At 42.3% G+C, this 12,625-nt stretch overlaps 6 non-coding genes across 6 annotated transcripts; 4 read left to right on the forward strand and 2 right to left on the reverse strand.

Moving 5' to 3' along the window:
- Positions 1 to 1,673: 1,673 nt before the first annotated feature.
- On the reverse strand, positions 1,674 to 1,745 carry trnam-cau (transfer RNA methionine (anticodon CAU)). The gene has a single exon. It is a non-coding gene; the product is annotated as a tRNA-Met (tRNA).
- Positions 1,746 to 1,955: 210 nt separating this feature from the next.
- Positions 1,956 to 2,037, forward strand: trnal-aag (transfer RNA leucine (anticodon AAG)). The gene has a single exon. It is a non-coding gene; the product is annotated as a tRNA-Leu (tRNA).
- A 1,201-nt stretch (positions 2,038 to 3,238) lies between these two features.
- trnaq-uug (transfer RNA glutamine (anticodon UUG)) lies at positions 3,239 to 3,310 on the forward strand. The gene has a single exon. It is a non-coding gene; the product is annotated as a tRNA-Gln (tRNA).
- Positions 3,311 to 4,701: 1,391 nt separating this feature from the next.
- trnat-agu (transfer RNA threonine (anticodon AGU)) lies at positions 4,702 to 4,775 on the forward strand. The gene has a single exon. It is a non-coding gene; the product is annotated as a tRNA-Thr (tRNA).
- Positions 4,776 to 5,505: 730 nt separating this feature from the next.
- trnat-cgu (transfer RNA threonine (anticodon CGU)) lies at positions 5,506 to 5,578 on the forward strand. The gene has a single exon. It is a non-coding gene; the product is annotated as a tRNA-Thr (tRNA).
- Positions 5,579 to 8,443: 2,865 nt separating this feature from the next.
- trnae-cuc (transfer RNA glutamic acid (anticodon CUC)) lies at positions 8,444 to 8,515 on the reverse strand. Its single transcript has one exon. It is a non-coding gene; the product is annotated as a tRNA-Glu (tRNA).
- Between the last annotated feature and the right edge of the window lie 4,110 nt (positions 8,516 to 12,625).

The raw sequence follows: 12,625 nt of genomic DNA on the forward strand, positions 1-12,625 counted from the left end.
CTTATATGTTTGCTTGTATTACATCAAGTGACCTGCATACCAATGACTGCAAAGATTAATATGTATATGGTTGCAGAACTGTACCTTCTAATAGACATAAGACCACTTGGGTTATCTTTGTGCTGCTCTATGGGTCGTCTGCAGAAGGTAAAGACCAGATTGTCTCTCTCCAGGATAATTTAAGCGACAAACGTCCCTGGGTGGACTTGAACCACCTTCTTTCGGCTAAACAGCGACTGCGCTGACCTATTGCGCCACAGAGACTGCGCCTGGTCGGGGTTTTATGAGCGGTAGCTCGATCTTTAAGCCACAAGCAGTTGCTTTATGGCTGTCTGTTAAAACATGAACAGAGACAACTTCTCTTTGTTGAAGCATTATTACAATCAAGCATCCGGGATACATGGGGGGGGGGGCTCTGCTATGGTGTGGTAATAAAAAGAAATACATAACATTGTAAAGGCTACCATACACAAGGCATAGGAATCATATATGCTAGTAAATAATAACAATAAACCAATATCAATTACATTATCTTAATGAGCAAGGACATTTAAACAATGGCCATTATATCGAATCAGGCAGGTTATAAGCAAGCTAACAGGTGTAACCTAGTTAACAAGTGAAGAACACAAAACAAGCTAACTTTTAAATTTGCCAGAACTACAGACCAATACACAACAGGCTTAAATGAACTGACAAACATCAGTTCTAGGACTTACAGTTCTCAAAGACGCAACAAATCTCAGTTGATTATCCTCCGGACAAACTAGTCTCTTGCTCTTTTCTCTTCCACAATCACACCTGATATACGACGTTTAGTACAAAACTAAAGTAACAAGCCCAATTTCGTAAAATGTAAGGAGTAGAAGTGCAAATTGAGTAGACTGCCTCAGTCTGTGGATCTTTATGGAGGAAGCTTGATTGATTGATATACGCCCTTATTTGTACCATAACAGAGATCATATTGTATTAAACCAGGTTGGGGCAAGAACCTTTCTGGTTTACTCTTGACAAATAGAGTAAGTAATCAATATCAACAACAAAACTACTGCAAAGGCTGGGAATCAAAACCAGGTCAAGTGCTTGGAAGGCAGTTACCTAAAGCACCCTAAGTAAGTAAAAGGATTACATAAAGACTAAGTCTAAGTCAATCTCAGAAAACAGTTTTAAAAAACTGAAAATCTTCAGGGGAGTAGCTCAGTGTGTAGGCTCATGCTTTCATGTATGAGGCACTGGCATCTCCAGCAGGTATTATGGTAGAGTCTTTAAAAGAGCTGAAACAGATACCTCCTGTGGTAATCTGACTGGTAGGGTCTAGAGAACGTAGTGGTTAGACTAAGACCTCCTGTTACACAAACTAAGCGGTGTGCTCTTTCTTTTATACCTCAGACTATCAGACAGCACAACAAGCACTTTAAATGCACATGTTTTACAGTCTTTATTTTACTGTATTTATGTACTTAAACTGTAGAATGTTTATAGTATTATGCTCCAGTTTTTAGAGGTGTTACAGCAGTTATGAGCACTGTAGTTTCCATTTTCATAGATGAAATAAACTGGACATGCTATTAGGTTTACTCTTCAGCAGATGGAAACCTTACATCCCAGACACTTGCTTTGCTAAACATCCACAGACTGGAAATAGACTTAGTGCTGATACAAATGATGAGATTTAGCAGAGGATGGTTTCGATCCATCGACCTCTGGGTTATGGGCCCAGCACGCTTCCGCTGCGCCACTCTGCTCTGCTGTTTGGGCTCAAGGGATGGAAAATTCTGTGATTCACATTTTGAGGGAAGGTGGCAACAAAGGTTCTAACAGCTTACGGGTGGCAAAGTTTAACATTTTGTAGACCTTGCTACTTGCGTATCACTCTGCTCAGCCTCCCTGGTCTACTCCAAGGTGGTGGAAAGGAAGCTTCAGCCAATCCTCCGCCAAGTTGCCTGTTATTTGTAGGTAGTGTGGCCGAGTGGTCTAAAGCGCTGGATTAAGGCGCCAGTCTCTCTGGAGGCGTGGGTTCAAATCCCACCACTGCCATTTGCATCTATTACATAGCTGGAAGCCAACTAAGGTGATGTCTTGCAGCTGTGTCATTTGGGCTGAACTGGTGAAGTAACTAGAATCATCCATCAATTACCTTGCTGAGATTGTTCCTTGTCAACCTGAGGTTAAACAATTGGTGAAACCTTCCTTTCCAGCACTTTGGAGTAGAAAATCAAAAATAATTGTGATAATTAATCGTGATCTCCATATTGATCAAAATAATCGTGATTATCACTTTGGCCATAATCATGCAGCCCAAAGAGATCTAATGTTTTATCAAACCAGGTTGGACAAGTAACCTTTCTGCTGACTTCTTGTTAAAAAAAGCAAGTAACATCACTCAAAGAAAGCTACTGCGATGGCTGGGAATCAAACCCAGGTCAACTGCTTGGAAGGCAGCTATGCTCACCACTATACCACCATCACTGGACAATACAATGTTCACTTCAAATCTTGTAATACATCTGGGCATTGAGACTGTGAAGTGCGCTCTATCACTGAGCTACAGCCTCTGATGATTCCGAAATTCCCTCCAGGGGCTCCTGTGTTATCACATTCACAAGAATGGGAAGTGCGTTCATAAACATTGTTGCCCTTCAATAGCTCAGTTGGTAGAGCGGAGGACTTATTATTATTTATTAATATAACATTAAAAATAATCACGTTAGTCTTATTTTTTATGAATTAATTTATTTAAAAAACTATTAAAGAAGATAAGGATAAACAAGATAAAGATAGGATGGCTGAGCGTTCCAAGGCGCTGCGTTTAGGTCGCAGTCTCCACTGGGGGCTTGGATTCAAATCCCACTTCTTACATGAATTGTTTCCTTCTAGAACTGATTTCAGAGACATGGTATTGGGAAGCTTGAACTCAGCTATTCTCTACATTGTAGTGCACATTAATTTGCGCAAGATACTGAATTGAAAGTACAGCCGCACCTTTTGTGAGCATCTGCATTATCAACCCATGTAAAGTTACCATGTGTACACAGTAGACCTATCTACTGCTGTATTCATTGTTTGTGGCAAGTCCTTTAAAACCTATTCTTGACTTTTCTTGTTCCACATCCTGTGTGAACGCTTAGCTTACTAAATGACTTAAATTAGCCAGTAATTGTTGTGTGCCTTCAATAGCATAAGTGTTAATAATATGGAAGAAGCTGCCTGGCAAACCAATGTTGCCTTTTAGAACAGTGGTTCCATGGTGTAATGGTAAGCACTCTGGACTTTGAATCCAGTGATCTGAGTTCAAGTCTCGGTGGAACCTGGTTTTAAGCCAGAGTACTGTTGAAATAAAAAAATCAACCTCTACACTGTCCACATCTAGGCTAACGGGTAAAATATTCTTGGCTGTTTGACTGAAAACAGTATGTTGGTGGTGGCATGTTGAGCTGTGACCTGTACTTTATGTTAACTTAAAAGACCTCCAAATTTAGACTAAGTTGAACATATTGAGGATATTTCCACAATGTTGACCCAAATGTCAGTCTCTTTCCCATCTAGTTGGGACATGTCTGGACACAGGTGGACATTTTGTTGGACTTGGAATATTCAGTCAGGATGGCTGAGCCGTTCAAGGTGCTGCGTTCAGGTCACAGTCTCCACTGGAGGTGTAGGTTCGATATTGGGGATATTGTTTTTGTTTTGTTTTTTGCTGTTTGTTGTGGTGGTGTAGCTTAGGGGGGGTGGTAAGATAAGTCGCTTGCAAGGGTTACACAGTCATCAGCACACATTTGCAAACCGACTTTCAACAGTACATTCCCGTACCTACTTCACATTTGCTCTTTTGGTTGCTCGGCCAGTCTTATCAAATATGGCTGCCACGCACCAACAGGGGACCGTCGCAGAAAGGGATGGGGACGAAGATGGTGCATCCTGTTTAATTAGTTACACAGTTAAGCAGTTACACTTATATTCTATGGTCTTCTTTTAATTTTATTGGCATGTTTATTGAGTTAAATTAGAGGCAATTAGGGTGTTTTTACGGTTGAGTGTATTCTGGGGTTGTGTAAATAAAGTAGGCAGGACTAGATTACAGCCGATAGATATCAGAGATCAACCCATTACCTTAGTTTTTATGCGTTGTACTTTTTCCTTGCCAGGTGAGTTATGGAAACTGTTACAGCATAGCGGAGTATTCTGTCCACCTCCACACCCGTAGTCTTCTCTTCAAGCAGACTTACTGCCTCCTGGTCTTGTCTTGACCTGGTTACCACTTTCTCATTTTTGTATGGCAGCACATCCAGCTGCTAGAGATTCTCAACAATCTGGAAGAGCTCCATGTTGGAAGGAACAGTGGACGTCAGAAGGTTGCGGCCGTAGCTGTTGCTCTACGATCCGTGCTGGGCCATGAAACGTTCCCCCGTCTGGTTCGAATGGTGAGCGGTCCATCTGGTGGACCGAACTTCACTGGCTCTATGGGGGTGAGATGTGGATGATCAGCACCAATGAGAAGGAGTGGGCTGGCGTTCTCAAACTACTGAAGGGAGAGACCTGCCAGGTACTTCTACCTCTTCTGCAGACTGACTGGATAGGATTGATCCGCCAAGCCTAGGCGAGCTAAGCCGTTACTCCCAATACTACCTGTCAGTATACTGTATGTTTAGCTTATATAAGGTAAAAGACAAATTTAGACTTAACAGTGTATGTACTTGTGGAGGTGCTGTGGCTTAGTTGGTTAAAGTGCCTGTCTAGTAAACAGGAGATCCTGGGTTCAAATCCCAGCAACACCTTGTTGTTGGAGAGATTACCTCTTTTGGCGCGTCATCATCATGTCAACCCAATCCCTGTGAAAGTACCATGGTAGTAAATGAAAATGGCATGTTACATTTACACAGAAACACCAATAACATGCCCACAAGGTGTTCTATTTGCCTGATAACTAATGAAATTAATTAATAAATGCGCTACTTTGACTCCACTACAGTTCTGTGTCAGTCAACTGCTCCATTTCACTCACACTGAGTCAGACTTAATGCCCCGCCCACAACACATCTGATTGGCAGGCAACTTAAAAAGAAGTATAGGTAATCTCTGCAACAACAAGGTGCTGCCGGGATTTGAACCCAGGAACTTCTGCTGACTAGACAGGCACTTTAACTAACTAAGCCACAGCACCTCTGGGGATGAACACGGATGCATGGCCATTATGGAGGTACTCGGTGTAAACACTGAGGTGGTTGGGTCATCTGGTAAGGATGCCTCCTGGGGCCTCCGTAGAGAGCTGGTCCAGGCACATCCAGCTGGGAGGAGGCCTCGGGGAAGACCCAGACTAGGTGGAGAGAGTACATCTCCAACCTGGCCTGGGAACGCCTCAGGATCCCCCAGTCGGAGCTGGTTTATGTGGCTCGGCAAAGGGCAGTTTGGGGTCCCCTGCTGGAGCTGCTGGACAAAGATGGATGGATGGAGGGAACCCTTTTCTCTAGCTCATTGTATGCTTGCAAGACGGACTTCGCTGCAGGAGGCGCTGTAGCTTAGTGGTTAAAGTGCCTGTCTCGTAAACAGGAGATCCTGGGTCCAAATCCCAGCAGTGCCTGGTTCACACTTAATGAATTGTTTCTATATGTTTGCCAATACTAAACGTGTGCAACTAAGTTAATGCTTGATGTTTCTAAAGCACTTAAGTGACATGTGGTGTTGTTTTGTACCATAACATTACATGTGTCCATGTAAAGCAAATTAAAGCCTTTTGTTGGAGGTGTTTTTGCAACTTTAGTGTGAAGATTATAAAGTTTTTATTATCATGAATTCCTTTAGTCTTACCTTGGAAGCTTAGGGCTCCTGCACACTGCCTGCATGGCGTGAGCGTGCCAGCTGAGGTTAGAATGCCTACCGTATTGGTCAATACTGTTAACATGAGAGAAATAAAAACAGACACGCCACACAGCAAACGCTATGTTGACTGTTGAGGAGGACTAAATTAAGACTGTATTTTAAGCTTTTCATGGCTTTCCATGAAACATGGCCAGCCTGGAGTGAGTGGTTAATGACCTTTGTGACCAGCTGCTGGACGAAGATGGATGGATGGAAGCAACCGTGTTCATTAGCTCATTGTATTCTTGCAAGACAGACTTATCTGTAGAAGGCACTGTAGCTTAGTGGTTAAAGTGCCTGTCTTGTAAACAGGAGATCCCGGGTCCAAATCCCAGCAGGGAATGTTATAACCAGGAGGGAACGTTCTCTAAACGTTAGCGTTTGGTTCAAACTAACCTTTAGAGAACCAAAAACTAACGTTCCCTAACGTTCTGTGTTAGTAGGGTACTTATCGCTGTCAAAAGGTATGGTGTTATGTTTGACAATGATACTCAATACAGGAAACATGACAATGCATAATATTTTTTTTTATTCTTCAAGTTTGTCTTTTTGTCGTTAATGGCCACAAGTGAACAGTTCCTTTCTGCCTTTGACCGACATATTTCGGCTTGTTTTTCCAGCCCCTGCACAAACAGCAGAGCAGAGTGGCGCAGCGGAAGCGTGCTGGGCCCATAACCCAGAGGTCGATGGATCAAAACCATCCTCTGCTAATCCCTGTGCTTTGTACCAGCAGTAAATGAATTTCCAATCTGTTGATGTTTAACATAGCGTCTGATGCTGCTAGTGTCTGAAGTGAAATGTCTCCGCTGGCCGAAGAATTAACTTAATAGTTTGTTAAGTTAATTTCTTCCATAAAAATAGAAACTACAGTGCTCATACCTGCTGTAACACCCATTAAAACTGGAGCATAAAACAATAAATACATTACACTACAGTTAATAAATACTGTAAATAGAAACATGTACGTTTAAAGTAAAGTAAAACCTGTAAATGCAACGGCAGTGGCTGGAAATCAAACCAGGGCTAAATGCTTGCACTGCCATGATATAATTCATAGTCAAAAAGTAACATATCTGTTGCCTTTCTGCTGGACAATACAACGTTTACTGCAAATCTTGTAACACAGACTGAAAATAAATGCTAAGAAATACATTGCTGGGGGCTGGTGTCTTCCAGTAGTTATGAGATAACACAATATTATTCATGAAGGTACATCTGCAATTTGGTGTAATGTCACATGTTGTTGGTTTTCTACCGCTCTTAAAGAAAGCCTCTCGTTGTCGGCAGAATTCGAACCTGCGCAGGGAGACCCCAATGGATTTCTAGTCCATCGCCTTAACCACTCGGCCACAACAACCTGAAACACAGCCCTATACCTGTTTGCATGAATGTTCATAAACATTTTAATTGGTTAGTAATACCAGACATGGACAAAGTGCCAATCATAGTCTGTGGATAGTTGTGGATGAAGTTTGATTGATTGATATGCTCCCTTATTTGTACAAGAGCTATTTTGTAACAGAGATCTAATGTTTTATCAAATCCGGTTGGGCAAATAACCTTTCTGCTTACTTCCTACTTGTTTCTGCATTTGTTCAGAGCTATGTCTGATGATGAACTCACTACTGGGACAACCCCAAAGAGAAGCCCTTATGAACCCAATAATCATCAGTGTCTCCATTTGAGATGATCTGAATGTGATTACAATGACATCCATCTTCAGTTAGTCTGTAGCATTGTCATGTTCAACTGCCCCAACAAGTAGCACTTACTGAATTCAACAGTCAAGTCAATGCTAAAGTTACAGTAATAAGAATGACTTAGAAAACATTTCAGCATTGTTCAACCAGTAACAAGGGAGAATATCCTTTTAAACATTTCTATAGGGAGGTCAGCAAAACTACCCGTCTGTCTGTACAGACTACAACTCAACCCTTTTTCAAACCTAAGCTTTGTGAGTAACGTTTCCAGATGTCTTTGTGTAGGTGTTGCAGAAATGCTGGAGTAGTGTGGATACGTGGCCTAAATATAACAACAGATATGCGTTGTTATAGGAAAACAGTATTAAATTGGGTATAGACCAAGAAAGACAAAACTTTTACATAAGAATTGAGCATGTTCCTGCTGTCAAAGAGAGCTTTACCGTGACGTAGGATCACCTACCTCAGGATCCAGGAATCCACAAAAACAACAAATGAGGCTAAAAGAGTTATGTAAACATTTGAATTAAAACATGTATGTGCATGAGTGAAGACAATGAAACCTGTACTCTTTCTCTATCTATGTTGTTTCTTCTTGCTGACATAGTGCCAAATGTTGTCCGGCTCACTGATGACTCGACTGAACCATTTAATTGTATCACTCAGTGTTAAAAATTAAAATAAAAAACAAACATGTTTTCTGCCCGGTTTCCAATCCGGGACCAGTTTCAGCAGAGTCTAATTTAAAGGAAATGGTACTCTTTAAAAGTGTTGGGGTTCTAGCATTAAACTAATGAGGAAGAATCTGACAAATCTAAATCAACCAAAAGTAAGTCCAGGAACATATTCTTTCAAATGTCACACCTGTATCTGTCAAGTCCTGACCATTCCCTGACCGGGAATTGAACCCGGGCCGCGGCGGTGAGAGCACCGAATCCTAGCCACTAGACCATCAGGGAGTCACATCTGTCCAATTCATCTTTGTAGATGTGAGTTTCCTTGTGTAAATATGAAAAGTGACGTGTAAAAAAAAGGCTTTAAAAATTTTGGGAAAAACCCACGAAGATTTAAGAAGGAAAATCAGAGGGAGAAGACAAGGACAGATCGGTGGTAGAAGACGGGAACAGATCAGAGGGAGAAGATGGCGACAGATCATAGGGAAAAGACGGGGACATATCAGAGGGAGAAGACAGGGACAGATCCGTGGGAGAAGACGGGGACATATCAGAGGGAGAAGACGGGGACCGATCGGTGGCAGAAGACGGGGACAGATCAGAGGGAGAAGACAGGGACAGATCAGAGGGAAAAGACGGGGACATATCAGAGGGAGAAGACAGGGACAGATCCGTGGGAGAAGACGGGGACATATCAGAGGGAAAAGGCGGGGACATTTCAGAGGGAGAAGACGGGGACATATCAGAGGGAAAAGACGGGGACATATCAGAGGGAAAAGACGGGGACATATAAGGGAGAGAAAACGGGGACATATCAGAGGGAGAAAACGAGGACATATCAGAGGGAGAAGACGGGGACATATCAGAGGGAGAAGACGGGGACAGATCAGAGGGAGAAGACGGGCACAGATCAGAGGGAGAAGACGGGGACAGATCAGAGGGAAAAGACGGGGACAGATCAGAGGGAAAAGATGGGGACAGATCAGAGGGAAAAGACGGGGACAGATCCGTGGGAGAAGACAAGGACAGATCCGTCTGGAGAAGACGGGGACAGATCAGAGGACCAACCCAACATCATGAAGACAGAGACAGATCCTTTTATTCGTCCTTATTTCTTGTTGGAGAACAGAAGAACTCAGTTTTGTTTTTATTTTTCTGTTTGCGTCCGTTTTAAAACCTGAGCACCTTATTTAAGTTTTGTTGCATGAATGTTTTATTTTGAAAGAGTGCAAAACCACTTCCTAATAAAACAGGTTGTACTATCTGAGGTTTATTCATAGTGTGTGTGCATGTGCGTGTGCGCGTGTGTGTGTAAAAAAAAACAATGATTCAGTTTGAAATATATTTTTATCCACAAATTAATTTTAGTCTTCAATTCTTTAAATTAATGCTCATTTCTTTCTTATGCTGCACTGTAACTTTTATTCTTGTGTTTTATGTGTCCTAATGTTTCTATTTTGTTTTTAATTCATGTGTCTTATTGATTTTTAATGCTTATGATTTTTAACTGTTTGTACTTGTGTTTTATCTGTTTTAATGATTTTGTGTAAAGCACTTTGAATTGCCCTGTTGCTGAAATGTGCTATACAAATAAAGCTGCCTTGCCTTGCCTTCAAAGCCTCGTAGTAACTCATAGTATAGTACGTCAAAATATTCATAAAAAGTCATAGGATAACGTGTCGAAAATTCATAAAAGTCATAGTTTAGTATGTCAAAAAATTCATAAAAGTCATAGTATAATATGACAAATATTCAAAAAAAGTCATAGTATAACATGTTAAAAATTCATAAAAGTCATAGTATAGTATGACAAAATATTCATAAAATGTAATAAAAAGTCAGAGTTTAGTATAACAACAAAATCATAAAAAGTCATTGTGGAGGCTATCCTATAAGCCTCGGTATGGATGGCATGGTGCTCTCAACGCGTAGCAAAAAGATCTTCAGTCCAAGCATTGATTGTCTTTGGGTGGTGTTCCCGTTTATTATAAAAGTAGAAAAAAGGGTCACTTCACATAAAATAGTATTTCACCTAGTGCTGATATGATATGTTGTGGCGTGTTCACGGCTACGGTAAGAACCGTGTGTTCCCCGCCATCCACACCTTTTCTCATTGATTACCGCACCTGTAAATATACCTTCTTCCCAGTGACGTACCACACCCAGTGCAATACTCCCCCAAGTGGCTAAAAATAATAACTAAATCAACCTAATCAAATAAGGTGGAAACAAATGGCTCCTACACACCGGCCCCATAATTGTGAATATTTACTTTAACCACAATTACCCAAATTACCTAGGTTAAACTAAATGAGCCATTTGTGCAGAGCTAATCTAAATTACATCTTTTCTTGAGCCAAGAAAATCTGTGATCAGGTCATCTATACTGCTTCAGCTTCCACCAAGAGACAGATCTTCGTTACAGGCCGGTCCAGCTGCCCAGTTTTTGTCTTCAACTGAACTGAGCGGACAAAGCCCATCTTGTCTGGATACAGTCTTGTGCCAATATGTCTCCACTGTTTAACATCTGTTTCATTTCTAATAACAGCCACCTGTTGGCCACAAACGTGTGAAACTCCTGGTCGCATTCCAATATACTTTAAAACAGTTGTACTGCCTGTCCAGAATACTGATGGGTGTAGATCAAGCTGTAGTTCCCTCTTCAGCATCCTGTCCAACGGGCAGCCAAGACAGCAGCAGTCAACTCCAGACGAGGGATTGTTGTTTGCTTTAAAGGAGCAACCCTGGCCTTGCCCAAGATAAAGGCAATGCTGACATTGTTCTCTCATTCTCCATCCTGAGGTATGATGCCGTTCCATAGCCCATACTCACTAGCATCAGAAAAGTGATGCAACTGCAGGTAAGTAGATGTTCCAAAATCCTTTGGCTTGATGCACCGGTCCACTGTGAGCTCAGCGATAAGATGGAGATTAGCCAGCCATTTGGACCACTGCTCCGAGAAGACACGAGGTATGTAGGCATCCCAGCCGATGTTCAGCCTGCACATCTCCTGCAGCATCCTTTTCACCGGTAAAGTAAATGGTGCCAGAAAACCGAAAGGGTCATAGATAGACGACACCACAGACAATATGCCACGTCTTGTATGTGGACGCTCTTCCGTGGCCATCCTAAAGGTCAGAACGTCTGTGTCTATGCACCAATGAAGACCAAGAGCTGTTTCAACAGTGCTCGCCCTTTGATCATCTCTGGAAAGGCACACATCATCTGATTTCTCATTGAAATCCTGATTGTATTGGGCAACCAATAAGTCCTGTAACTTGGCAACTGAAATCCTATTAGCAGTGACAGCAGGATGGCCAAAATTACTTTTTGCGCGGTTCACCACCTCTCAGCGGACCATTCACAACCCACCCCAGTAAAGTCCTGACAGCATATGGTCCTTCACCTTGACTATTTATATTTCCCATGGTTCCATAAGCTTCGGCACATTGGTGCCTATCAGCAATTCCACCTCTGCCTCAAGACTGGGAATTTTAATGCTGTCAAGGTATTTCCATCCCTCCAAGTCCTGTTGAGTGGGAATGTTATTTCTGCTCACAGGCATGGTCCTCTGAGTATAGACTTCAGGTAAGTCCAGGAAGTTTTCTTCATCCAAGCCAGAAACCTCAAGATCACTAAGCAAGAATGTGTCTACAAGCCTCTCTCGGCCAAGGGTACGAAGAAGAATGCTAGTCTTCACTCCTGAAAGATTCAGTTTTCTCATGAGATGTTGGGTACAGAAAGAAGCTGAACTTCCAGGGTCTAGAAAAGCATAGGTGTTAACAATCATGCTCCCGGACTTGGCCTTCACCTGTACAGGCACAATAGAGAGAACATAGTCATCACTTCCGGCCCCAGTATGGCCACATGTCTCCAATGACACAAGTGCATTATTGACTGACACTTCCTGTGTTTTAGGTCCAATATGTAGGACAGTCGGATGTTTGTGTTTGCATATATCACATGTCAAAGGCTTGTTACATTCCCTGCTGATATGACCTCTCCTCAGACAGCTAAAACACACTTTGCCTACTTTCAAAGCATCCATTTTCTCCCTGTGTGTCATCTCATCAAGCTGTGAACATTTCTCCACTGAATGCTGGCTCCTACACACACAGCACAACTCTTCGTTGCTCCTCTGTGAAGGTGGTCCCTTGTGTTGTTGGTGCCAAGCTGATGATGTAGTTGGTCCCACAGCAGTATTAATGGCAGCAACAGTAGCTTGGCCTCTTCCAGTATATCTGCTCTTGAGTTTAGAGGAAGGGTCTGGTTGCATACCCTGTAGGTCACCAAAGAGAGGATCAGACAGAATCTTTACCTGACGTTCAATGAAGGCCACAAAATCTGGGAACATAGCTCTGTAACCACGGCGCTCCTGTAGCTCCCAGGCGACAG

The sequence above is a fragment of the Etheostoma spectabile genome, unplaced genomic scaffold (assembly GCF_008692095.1).
Source record: "Etheostoma spectabile isolate EspeVRDwgs_2016 unplaced genomic scaffold, UIUC_Espe_1.0 scaffold00006098, whole genome shotgun sequence".
NCBI classification, from domain to species: Eukaryota; Metazoa; Chordata; class Actinopteri; order Perciformes; family Percidae; genus Etheostoma; species Etheostoma spectabile.